Here is a 13,640-nt window from a genome sequence, read left to right on the forward strand (position 1 = left end):
CCAAAGTCAATTTCCCTTTCGGGGAAAACTCCAGGAAGATCTTCAGGAAACACACATGAGAATTCATTTACTACTGGAACTGACTCAAGATTGAGAGTCTCTGAACTAGAGTCTTTGACCCATACAAGCTAATAGACACATCCCTTGGATATTATTTTTCTCACTCTAAGGTATGAAATCAACTGACCCTCAAGCACTATAGTACTACCCCTCCATTCAAGGACTGGTTCATTTGGAAACTGAAAATGAACAATTCTATTTCATAAATCAACTGAGGCATAGCATGAATGAAGTCAATCTATGACGAGAATAATGTCAAAATTTGTCATCTCTAATTCTACTAAGTCTGCTGAAGTGACTTTCTGTAATATCATAACTAGACAGTTCCTATATACCCACCGGGCTATGATAGACTAACCCACTGGGGTAGAGTCTAAGAAAGGTTCTATTAAAATTTTTGGTCTGACCTTAAAGTTGACTGCTATGTAGGGAGTTACAAAAGACAAAGAAGCTCCTGGATCTAACAAGGCATAAAAATGTAAATGAAAGATATTTAACGTACTAATGACCACATCAGGAGAACTTTCTTGATCTTGTCTAGACTGAAGTGCATAGAGCCTGTTTGGGCGTTGCCCACTAGTGTCACTAGAAGTGGCACCCTGCTGATTCGGGCGACCAGATTGAGCTGAAGGACGATTCTATTGACCTTGAGAACGTGATTGAGGACAATCTCTGACTCTATATCCTGGCTTGCCACACCCGAAACAAACATCACTATCAGCTCTGTAGACACCATGATGGTTTTTCCCATATGTCTGACAAAGAGAATTTATTCAAGCACTGCTTACCTGAGATTTAGAGCCTAGCACCTTATCTTTGTCACCATTTCTGAACTTAGGTACTGGAGCACTGGCTAAGGATGTTACTAGAATCGAAGATTTTAGATAAAGTTGGGAACGGTTACTGCCCTCTGACTTAGGCTAATTGAAATTTAAGCTACCTGTTCTAGCTCTTTTGTTATGCCTCTCTCTCTCTATTATTAGCCTCTTCTATCTGCTGGGTATGGACCATGAGCCTAGATATGTCTATCTCTTTAATCAACATCACAATTCTACACTGCTTAACTACACTATCTGATACCCCAGGTATGAACTTACTCATTCTGTACCTACTATCTACTACTACATGGAGAGCATACCTGGCTAATTGAGTAAACTTGAGGGAATACTCTTTCATGCTTATGTTACCTTGTCTGAGATTGATGAACCCTAACATCTTGGATTCTCTTAGCTCTAAGGGAAAGAATCTATTTAGAAAAGAAGCAACAAACTCTTCCCATTCTATGGGCTTAGGACATGTGCCCCTGTATACCTTCCACTGCTTAAACCACGTATGAGCTACATCTTGTAGCTGATAGGTAGCTAACTCAGCCCTCTCATTAAAAGTCACTCCCATAATATCTATAACTTTTTGAACCTGATCGAGGAACTCCTATGGATTCTCTCCTGACTTAGATCCTAAGAATAGGGGAGGATTCATTCGGGTGAAGTCCCAAATCCTGGCTATAGTAGTATGGACCACTGGGTTAGATTAAATAGTAGTTGAACGTTCATTCTGAGATGTTACGGAATTGGCTAGAGTAGTGAATACAACTCTGAATTCTGTATAAGAGACATGTTCGTCTAGAGGATCTGTCTGAACGGGCTAAGGTGCTGACTGGTTTCCTATTCTTCTTTTGTTAGTCTTTTTGGGAGGTATGTTTTGTAAATGAAAGGAAGAACAAATTAGACTGAACATTTAACTTAAGATCATGCTCGCTCATACGACATGAATACTGAAAGAAGGGAAACTTTTCCTAAAACATCTCATAGACTCCTGTCCATAAGTGTGGCGTGCTGCACACCCATGCACAAAACTCTACTTGATGCGGCTTTTAGGCTCCTAGGACTCTGTTGAACCTTAGGCTCTGATACCAAGTTTGTAACACCCTGAGTCTGTACCCCGGATGCTACATGGTATTTACAACCCTGAAGGACCATAAGCTAACCCATGACTAATATCTGTTGTAAGCACTGAACTGCCATAAAGTTCAAAATTTGAAATACTAATAAAGAATATCAACTATAATAATAATCTGTAAAACTAAATACTATCTGAAAGTCTAGTATGAAAAGCCTCTAACTAAACTATCTGAAAGTGGAATTGATGGGACAATCCCCTAACTAACTCTATCTACTGAAAAACTAAAATAATAGAATATCCTCGATAGATGAGGACTCACTACTAAGTCTGACACCGCTAGCTGAATCTAAATCTATCTATGTGCGGTCGAGAACCTTAGCATCCAAACCTATGATATGAGACATCATAGCGCAAAGAGAAAGTATACATCAGTACATGAAATGATCTGGTATGCTCAATGAGGTAAGGCTGAATGCAAGGGTTCATATGCATGAATAATATCTAACTGGCAGATATAGAGTAACTGAATAAGAGTACATAGATATCTGAAAACTGATGTAAATACTGAGTATGCATTACTTTGCATAAATGTGAATGTATACTATAACTGATCTTTTGCTGAAGCTGAGTACTGAGTAACAAATAATCTGAGATTACTGATAACTGATAACTGAATTACTGATACTAATAGCTAAGTGATTGTATCTGACAGTCCTGATTCTATAGAACTGAACTGAGTTCTATTCTGAGACTGAAATTGAAATTGTGGGATATAATCATCTAACCGACATATCCCAGATAAGCTAACCGAGTTGGGGTCCAACCTGTGACCCTAGTTAGAAGGGTGTCAGTACCGTGCCTCGGGTAAAGACAACCTAAAGAGTTACCCTCATCTGGCAGGTACTCTAATGAGAATGGTAGAACCCTTAACTAGCAGGTTTAAACACCTTATCAACCCTTAACTGGCAGGTTGATGTCTCAACTTATGCTGGCTATGTAGTTCTGGAATGCAAGAACTGCTTCTAAGGATCACACCCTCTACTGGCAGGTGAATCCCCATCCTTGGGTTTACTCAGTGCTGAATCCTACTCCCAACTGAATAGACCCTGAACTGATTATACTAAACTAGACTGGACTAATACTAAGGTTTACTGGGTTTTATTGCTGACTGAGTACTACTGAGTTCTGTAACAGACTGAGTTCTATTGATCATGACATGGCTAATACTATTCTGTAACTATTGTAGCTCTAGGTAAACTAGATTTTTTGGGTATTAAATACCCCCAGGACACGATAACATAAAAAGTAGAGCATAGCATGATCTTGAGAAATATAACAATGTACACTTGTCCATAATTCATTCATTGAGACATTTTATCAAACACATGTAGAGCATAAGCTTATACACATACTAGCATGTCATGATTTCACCATTTAATTCACATTGACATTCTATCAAACACATGGGGAGCACAACTTAATACACATAATCATGGATATCATATAAAAATTGCAACTACAATGCCCAAACTTGCAAATTCAAGGATTATAACATAGAAATTACACAATTCAATATACATGCTATTTCAATTTCATGGAAACCACAATTAATCATGGATTGAAACTCAATTAATGTTATGAACATGAATACAATCCAATTTGAAGTATGTAAATCATAAATCAACAATCTCATGGCTTTAAAATGGATTCTTGGACTCTATAGGTGAAAGGAACCTATAGATGAACACCTAACATGCCTGGTAATATTAGTTCTTGAAGGTTCTTAGAAAAATTCTTGAGTTTGTTCTTGATTTCTTGAAGCTAGGGTTTTGCCCCATTTAGAGAGAGTTTTTTAATCTTGAGAGAAAGTGAGGAAATAATGATATAATAGGGTATTTAGGGCTTAATCCCGTGTTTAGGCTGATTAGTAATTTTAAAAATTGACCAAACAGCCCCTGAATTAAAATCACAAAAAAATAAAATTCTAATTTTTCATGCTGGTGCAATGCGGTGGAATCGCGCTAGCTCACTGGAAATTGGACGACTTGGAATTGGAGGTTTGGCGTGATGTGACACTATCATACCAGTTCACTGCATGTGAATTTACCACTTGGCGCGACGCATGATCGCGATGAAACACTGGAAAATGACTATTGCCATTTGGTTGGTCTCCGCGACGCGCTGGGTGCCAATTTGGTACACTATCTTACAAAAATGGGTCTAACTCTTCACCTGAGTATCGGATTTGGGCAAACTTTATATCCTTGGAAAGCTGAATAAATTTCCTATGCATTGGTAAGCTCTAAACTAAAAGTTACTGAGTGTTTTAAAAATTTTAGGTAGGAATACTCATGTACTTAGAGCTAAATTAAGCTTGAGAAATATGGAGTATTACAGGATAATTGGATTGCAAGGGAATGTTTATTTGTGATTGAAATTGATTTTTCAAATACTATGCCCCTAATGTGTTTGATAAAATTCCTAAACAATATTTTCACTATGTTATTGGATTTTTAGTGGAACTTATGCATGTTTTAAACTAGGAATAGAACCCATAAATGGCCTTCATGGTTTAGAATGGTTTGGCTTAATAAACCTACTTGTGGTGTACATGGGAATCCCCCAAGTAAATTGGATAATATGACCTATGGGTACATTGGAATCCCTCGATCACTAAAGGTTTTGCTAAGCACAATACTTACAAGTGATGGTTGGTATGACGATACCAATATTAATTTCCTTGGTTAGTAAATGAATTATGGTTTGGTGGTTGGAAAATGGTTTTAATTGGGCTTAAAGGAGAAGGTGTAGTAAAGCCATGGAAAATAGAGGTCCTGAGGGGATAGAAACTAGAAATCCATTTTTGCCGATGTGAGGTTTGGTCTTGGTGACTGTGTGCATGATGTAACACTTTAAATTGGGGGATGTACTAGTCATCCCAGGTTTTCTTCTCTGGTTGGGCGGCTTCACTTACTAGGGCCCTTTCAGTAGGGGGAGCTGAACCCATATAGCTCGTGGGTGGTTTAGGATGGAAAAGCTACATAACCCAGGTAAAGGTTTTAAATGCATGCTAAACACAGTTTCCTTTCCTTTCATGGTTATATATATGTATGGTTGTATGCATTATGAATGGTTTTACTTGGTTTTATAAATGACATTATTTTATTCTTATCTTAAGGTCATGCTAGAGATCACTCGCTAACCTATCTTCGGGCGGCTGTATACCCACGTTATATAGAAATAGACATTCTACTTCTATTTCTTAGTAGTTGGATACTCGGTTCAACCATTAGATTGAAGTGGTGAGCTTTCATTTTTCTAGAAGGCTCTATTTCATGGACAATGTTTCATACTTTAGATTTCTTTTGGATTATGGTTTTGGCTATGGTTTGGGGCGTGTCCCAACCAGATTTTATTACTCTTTTGGTTAGACGCTTTATAGTACTACTGTGGGTTAGAATGGACGGGATCGGTAGAGGTGTCAGCCTCGACATTGACATTGGTATTGGGGCTGACATAATTGGACATAATTTCTCACTGTTCCATTCTTTTATGTTATGTTATGGAACTTGGTTTGGTTATTAATTAACTGTTGATTTGTGGTTATGGTTTGGTTATCGGATGAGTTTAGGACGGTTTGACTCGATTAGGTTGGACTTGGTAATAGACCTATCCCAGATTCTTGAAATGAACAATAATGCCAGCTTGTTATATATTTGGAATTCAACCAACTCAGGGCAGGCGATTGGAGGTTTGGTTGGGTAATAGGGGTGGTCTCCGATCCGATCGAACTTGGGACGCCCATTATAATAAGGCCCAGGGTTGGATCATGTTAGATACTGTCCCCTATCCCTTTACCCAGTATAAAACTAGATTGAGCCTCATTAATAAGGATTGGCATGAGATTCTGGAGCCTACTTATTAAGATCGTAGAAATCAATTTATACACAATAGAGCAATATGCAATATGTATATAATCTTTGACTATGCTAGGAGTTTGGATTTTTGGAACTAGAGTGACTACTGCATAATTGAGAGGCTTATACAACTTACCAGGGTCAAAGAAATGCTTTACAGTGGAAATGACATTATGCTTGATAATATGCCAAGTTCTCTTAAGGAACACTGCATTGTATCAATCTAGTACAAGTGCTTTATTATTTCCTATTGCTTTTAGACTTTTAAGGATTTCTTCTTCAGTCATAGGCTCATATAGAGGGATTTTTTGATTCTTCTATAGTCTGGGAGCCTTTTTACATAACTAAGATATCAACAACAAGTAAGGAAAGAGCTGCTGACCCCATAAGACCCTTATAGAAGGAGATAATTTCCTCTTTGATATCTTTGAGATTAGTTAATATGTTACCATCCAAGCTAATGAGTTCAGTAATATTCTTCCTCTGGGTTCTGTCTTTAACAACTGCTGAGAAGTATTTTAAATTAGAAACTCCAAGTTTTGATCCATTAATCTCTAGATTTCTGCTTCATAATACTCTCCTCCACTTTAGACTATTTTCAAAGGTTTGAAGGGCTATTTTCTCTTGAGCTTGTAGGGTATTAGATATGAATTGCAGCATGTTCTCTTGTATGATGTGAAGATCAAACCTGGATTGTTTAATTCTCTAAGTTGTAGTTTTGAATTCTAGATTGTTGAGGGCTTTCAAATCAGTTTGAAGATCTTTGAGTTTCATCCATAAGTTCTTTCCAGGGTCAAGGTTCTTTACACCTTGCCAATTAGATTCAACAATATGGAGGAAATGTTTGTTCTTTTTCCATACATTGAAAAACTTGAAAAGGCACTTTGATGCTCAGCTGTGATCTTGTAAGATTAATAAACCTTCGGGAATGAACTAAGACATGAGGGGTTTCATAATCAACCTTCACATGTCTCCATTGCTGCATCTAAGCATTATTACCTAGTGTTCTATCTATTCTGCTTTCGATTCTGTCTATTCCAAGTTGTCTGTTGGACCAAGTATAATAATCTCCTCTCCACAGCATCTTATACAGTGCAGATTCATGTATGCACTCAGCAAAATCTTTCAATTTATTATATTGTACTAGATTCCCTGCGTATCTGTCCTGAGCGTACAAAAAAGCATTGAAGTCATTAATCATCCATGGTAGTTGGGTACCTTATGATATCTCTTGTAATTGATCCTATAACATCAGTGTCAAGGCAGAAGTATTGCATCCATCAACCATAGTGATTAAATAGACTTCCCCAAAAATTAAATTCCTGACTTGGGAGTGGATTAGTTGTATTTCCTCTTTTAAAAAGTGACATGGTAGAACCTAGTGTCCCACAATATCCAAATTTGATCATTTTCAATAGTGTTGTAGTTGTGTAACTTCCCCAGGTTGGTGCAATATTGGCACTGATTTGAGTGGCTTTTTGTACTTTAGCTCTAGTTTCTACCAAACCTACTAAATCAACTTTTTTATTTCTAAGCAGATTTTTAACTTCTTTCTGTTTGTACCTCTTATTCACACCCCTGATGTTCCGAAACAACTACGTCATATGGTGTTAAGTATTTTCCCTCTGTGAGGAAGGTCCAGGCTCACCTCACCCAAGTCACTTTGCATACTAGAAAATCTATTCCTAAAGGAGATATTAGGCATACTCATATCCTGGCTATTTTCTTTAGGAACTACACCTTTTTTCTTCACTTACTGGTTGAAAACTAGCGTCAGTGGTTGTTGTTAGCTAAGCAGGTTATGATGAAGTGGCAGATGCAGTTCCCAGTGTTGAAATTATCTTTTCTCCTTTCATTGTGTCTTTCTCCAGTGGCTTTGTTTTTTTTTTCTTCTAACTTCTGAGCCCTCTTATTTGGGTCTATAATTAGGCCATTATATTTCCAAGTTGGGATCACTCTTTTAGCGCTTCTTTCTTATGCCTAGGTAATGGTAGGGGGTTCCTTGTGAAATCTGTAACCAATAATCTGCCATTTTTGGCAGAGCATAGGCTTTCAATCGTACAAGACAATTTGTTGGAAAACATGACCATTAGGGGCTCTCACTGTGATTGAATCAGGCAGTGGTTGAGTAATGTTGATCTCAACTAGAATTCGAGCATATGATAGACGAGTTTGCTTAGTGGTGCACTCGTCAGCATACAAAGGAGTGCTTATTAAGCTAGCAAATTTACTCAGTGAATCACAGCTCCAACAATTCATTGGGAGTTTAGGAAATTTCACCTATAGAGGTATCTTTGTAGGGTATTCTTCATTAAAATCAAACTAAGCTGACCATGGGTTGAGAATGATAGGACAATTGTTAATAGTGTATGGACCTGAGTATAATACTTCATGTAGATCATGTAGTGAGTTAAATCTGACAATGAATATCCTTCCTCATGCATATATAACTCTGGTTGGGCTATTTCCTTCTAATTTGGTTGATATATCGCATCATCGCATTATATTCGGGGTTTGCTCTAGTTACATAATCAATTAGTTCACACTTGCATTTCTAGGTTTCCTTAGCTATCTCAGCCTCATCTAATTCAACTATACGTTGTCCATTCTCTACTATTGGGGCTACATAATTCAGAGACATACCATTTGCTGCATATCTATTCTTTTCAAAGAGATTCACCCATGATTCAATAGGAGCCTTCCCCTTCTCTTTCCTCTTGCTTCCTCCTTTGTGAGATCTGGTATTATTGTTTCATTATTTTGATGCTTAGTAGCTTTATTCATCATTCCATCAGGGTTGGCGCATTGCACACTTGTGGAAGCACCAGATTCATGAACTTTACTGTAGTTACGGGGGAGTGTCATTTAATTGGAGTTTCTTTGCTGCTGTAGTGGTGCCATTCCTTTCGTCTGCCCATTGTTTCTCCTTAGCCTCGATTCCTGATTTTTGTAATATGGATAATCGGCTAATATTATCAAGAGTCCCATCTTATTTATTTCTCAAGAAACACATTTAATCATAAGGTTAGTGCATTAAATTGTCTTTTTATGTTGATTAAAATCAAAATATTTTAAAATGTTAACCATATAATTTTTAAACATCAACATTTAAAGTTAATGGAGTAGAAAACAACTTAGCTACACTTGGGAGTACCTCCCTGGGATTGCACGACGGAGTTAGGACTTGAATTTTGAGTATTCTTAATTTTAAGATGGAACATCAACTTTAAGCTAATATATAGTTATCACCAAATTGGCAAACGAGTACTGCTACACAATATATATTTTTTAAAAAATGAATCAGTCAACATATACAAGTATAAATGTCATCATTAAAAATGCACTCAAGAGCTAGGAGCAGTGTTTGAAGAAATTTGAACCTTGAAAAAATTTATGGTCATTTTGACTCTCACTTTAAATTAAGATCATAATTAAATCATAGCGGACAAATTATGTACCTATTTGTCAACCATATAAAATTTGCAAATTATGAAAAAGGAAAAACTTTACACTACAAAATAAAATTTATAAATAAGAAAGGGACCTCATACTTGTCGTCTTGTTGGAAGTTCTAGTATTGAAACTTTACGAAAAAAATAACAAAATTAATAAATATAATAGGACAATCTGAAACAGTCTTATAATCAAAGATTAAGAATTATTTCTGATTTTATTATTAACATTATAATAGGAAAACAAATTGAAAAATAGAAAAAGAACAAGAGAAGAAAGATTGAAATAGTTTTTGAGAAAAACTGATTTTGATTTTGTTTGAGAAGAAGATCAAAATAGATTTTTAGAGTGAAACAATATTTTTTGCCTTTTCTAATTTTCTAATTGTTAATCTTATGTTTTATAAAATAAAGTTTGTTTAGGAAAACAATCTACATAAACAAAGTGAAAAAAATGTAAAGAAAAAAGTGAAGAAAACAAGTAATGGTACACTTAGAGAAAAAAGGGACGAATCTATTTGTAAAAAATGAGTTAGGTCAAGTTGAAGTCATTCGACAAAATTTAATACATTATATGCATAATTCTTGAAATAATATCAATTATTAAGGGAAGGAACTAGTTATCACAAATTACTGGGTGATTCACTGGATGGAGGATGGATTTTATCCCGCGAGGCCGTGGGTCGATTCCAGTTACTTGTATTTGGTTGTTTTTTTCTAAATTTTAAAGCCAACTGTAATAGAGCGTAAAATAAATACATTAGATTACTATAGATGATAATCTTAAAAGGATGAGAATCTATATTTTGTCAAGATGTTGGTGCTGTGATGTGAAAGAGGAAGAAACTGTGACACATCTTTTTATAGAAGCACCTATAGCTGAAAGGCTATGGAGGCAGTTTGCTATTTTTACAGGAATAAATATTGAAGACATGGAGCAGCATCAACTAATTCAAACATGGTGGACAATGACTGTATCCCCAAAGTTGAAGAAATTTTTTAAAGCCATACCAGTATTCATCATGTGGTGTATATGGAAGAGGAGAAATGGGATAAAGCATAGAGGAAGAATTAACTATGGTTCTATGGTATGCAAATACATGATTTAATTAGGAAACTAATTAAATCAGTGTATCCATGGACTAAAATAGGAAATGGAGAGTGGACTACTTTGATGAGAATCTTGAAGAATTTAAAGCCTAAATTGCATGTTCTTAGTGTTGTCTGAAAGTTGCCTGAGAAACATAAGATCAAATGCAATACGGATGGAGCATGTAGAGGCAATTCAGGAGTGGAAGCCATTGCTTTTTTTGCATTAGGGATGATACAAGGGACTTGATTTATGCTATAGCTAAAGGTATAAGGGAGACAACTAATATGAAAGTTGAGGCTTTAGCTATAAGGGAGGATTTGGCATATTGTCAAGCCTAACACCTCATAGAAGTGACTATTGAAACTGATTCACTCACTATGAAGAGAATTATAGAAAATCAATGGAAGGTGACATGGGAATTAATAGAGAATGTGGAGGAAATAAGAGGTATGCTACAAGCTGTACAAGGAGAAATAACTCAGATATTCAGGGAGGGGAATTTAGTAGCAGATGCACTGACAAATAAAGTAATAGAACTACAAGAATCAAAAGAATACAGAAGATTCATAGAGATCCCAGTAGCAATAAGAAGATGCATCAATATGGATAAAATACAGATTTCTAATCTAAGGATTAGGACAAGAAAAATCAATAAGCAATAATGCACAATAATAAATCCAGGAAATCAAGCAAGCAGATGTTCAACATTAACATAATCGCAAAGGGGGTCCAATATTTAAAAATCCACGAAAATGTAAGGAATTAACATACACAACTCATTTGAAGTTTGTCTAGAAGGAGACAAAGTTAATGTACTAAACCTAGCTAGATTCTCTAGCTATCAAAAAACTTCACCAAAAAGAAGGGTGTTTTAAGCCTCCCACCACAACACTCTAGATTCGCCAGATCTCTTAATGAGCTGTCTGATAAATCATCAGAATATGAGAAATAGAAGAAAACAGAGAAGGGTCAAGAAGAATGATAAAGGCAAAAACAATCGCATGCAAGGTAAGGTCTTACAAAGATAGTCAAATCGGAGTCCAAGCATGATACATTAGTCCCATCGGAATAAACCTCGGCCACTTGAGACAAAGTTGTGGTAAGAATAATGGAAAGTGCAAGAAACCAAAATGAAGAACAAGGACTTACTTGAGGCCAATGACGGAGATAGAAAGAGAAACAACAATGGCGATAATGGTGCAAGATTGAAGATTACTCAGAGGAGGTATGAAATGAAGTGATGTGACCAACTCAGAGGAAACATTACTAAACGACGGTGGAGTGAACTGAAGCGTATTGAATTCTCTTGGACAAGGGGCAAATATTTTAGGAGGAATAGGAACTTTTCATTTTCCATGTAATGGATTGGGCGTTGGGCCCATGTCCATGTCAATGTACAAAACTCTCTTAGGGCTAATGGTCCGGTTAGGAACCAAAATTTTTTATAAAAAATAGATGAAATAAATTAGAAGTGTATTAAGTCACAAAAGTATTCCTTAATAGTACTCCTTTTATTCCTTTTTATATGTGTATTTTATTTTCAAGAGTCAAAAAATACAAATTTTGGCAACATTTTGAGATGATTTCTTAATCATATTGAAAAAAATGAAAATTACAACTTTATAGTTTTTTTTATATAAATTTTGAATATTCAAATTTTAATTTTAAAATATTGAATAAATATAATCTAATTTAGCTTTAAAAATTAGTCAAATTAACTTTTGAAAAATAAATGTGCATGTAAAAAGAAATTGAGGGAGTAGTAAGTTTGGTGCTCTGCTCGTATCAGTTGCGTTTCATCTTTGATGTTGCCATATTTTTTATAACTCAATATTTTCAAATGTTCAAACTCCAAAAGTTTTCTTTCTATTATTTTAGACCAATTCAAACTTTACGATTTTTTTCCAATGTCCATATACATAAATCATGATTTAAGTTCAGCAGCCATAAAATTAAGAATTGCAATTCTATAAGGGAAGTTGTGATGTTCTAATCTCATGGGAATCGTCAAAGACATATGGAGTGAATTGTTGTAAATCTTACCAAAAATACTTGAAACACGAATATACATGGTGTTCATAATAGCCTGAGGTATGTCAAAGATACCATCCTTAAGGATATTTTATTGGGTTCAATTGGTGTAAATGAAAAATGGAGGGACACAACCCTTTGAGGAAAAGACACACTGTTTCGAAAAAGGGGTGATTGTTCAGATGGTTGTAGCTGTTCAAAAAAGAAACACTGTTTCAAATGAACAGGCATGACTATTCCAAAAACATACACCTTTTCGATAAATCATTGCCTCCTTTCCAAAGTGGCACTTCACAGGTATATAAATCTCCATTTTTCCACAGGTTTTGAACGAAATATCTACACTTGAAAACCATTTCTCTTGCTTCTAAAAACTCAGTGTGATCATCTCCCATTAAGTGAGTTCAAAGAAAACTTAAAAGTTTGAGGTACCGCTACAGGCTGATTGTGAAGGCATTTTATCTTGGGAGTAAAATTCTGCAAAATCGGGTACTTGAGGGGAATTATTTCCTTAAGGACACTTCGTGAATTTGAAGGACTTGACTTATTCTGTTTCATCTTATTTCTTTAAAATATTGATTAACACACTTTTATTGAAAGGTCATTTTTGATCTTGTGTTGAAGGTGTTAAGAACTTCATAAGTGTTCTTGAGTTAATCTTGAACTTGTGTTGAAGTGTTTGAACTAACATACTCATTTGTGTACCCGAAACAAAAATCTTAAAGAAATAATCACTAATCTGTATTGTTTCATTTACTATTTTTCAATAAATAGTTTAAACTTCATATTGATAGTTTTTCAACTTTTTGAACTTGTGTTTGAAGTCCTTGAAACTTCATTTTAATAGTTCATAAGTTGGTTTGTATTGAAGTTCTTAACATTTAATTTTTCTATTTTGTAGAAAATAGTTTGAACTTTAATTTGTTGATGTTCATAGTTGTAACACCCCGGAAGTACATCCTGAATGCTACACGGTGCTTACAGTCACAAGTGACCCCAAGCTAACCCATGAACTGACATACTGCTAAGCAACTGAATTATAATATATTAAATAGCTGTTCTATTGTGCAGAAATATAGTCATAACAAAATATGAGAGAAGTTATATTACTGATACAATTTATAATCTGATAAAAAAACTGAGAAGACAACTGAAATTTACATAACTGACTCTGACTGACATCTA

The 13,640-nt window shown here is 35.4% G+C and overlaps 1 long non-coding RNA gene across 1 annotated transcript; it reads right to left on the bottom strand.

The window, feature by feature from the left end:
- Positions 1 to 8,255: 8,255 nt before the first annotated feature.
- On the bottom strand, positions 8,256 to 11,866 carry LOC107852122. Its single transcript, XR_001669298.2, has 2 exons — positions 11,574 to 11,866; positions 8,256 to 8,819 (listed from the first exon to the last, which is right to left on the bottom strand). It is a non-coding gene; the product is annotated as an uncharacterized LOC107852122 (long non-coding RNA).
- Between the last annotated feature and the right edge of the window lie 1,774 nt (positions 11,867 to 13,640).

The sequence above is a fragment of the Capsicum annuum genome, chromosome 1 (genome assembly GCF_002878395.1).
Source record: "Capsicum annuum cultivar UCD-10X-F1 chromosome 1, UCD10Xv1.1, whole genome shotgun sequence".
Taxonomy (NCBI): domain Eukaryota; kingdom Viridiplantae; phylum Streptophyta; class Magnoliopsida; order Solanales; family Solanaceae; genus Capsicum; species Capsicum annuum.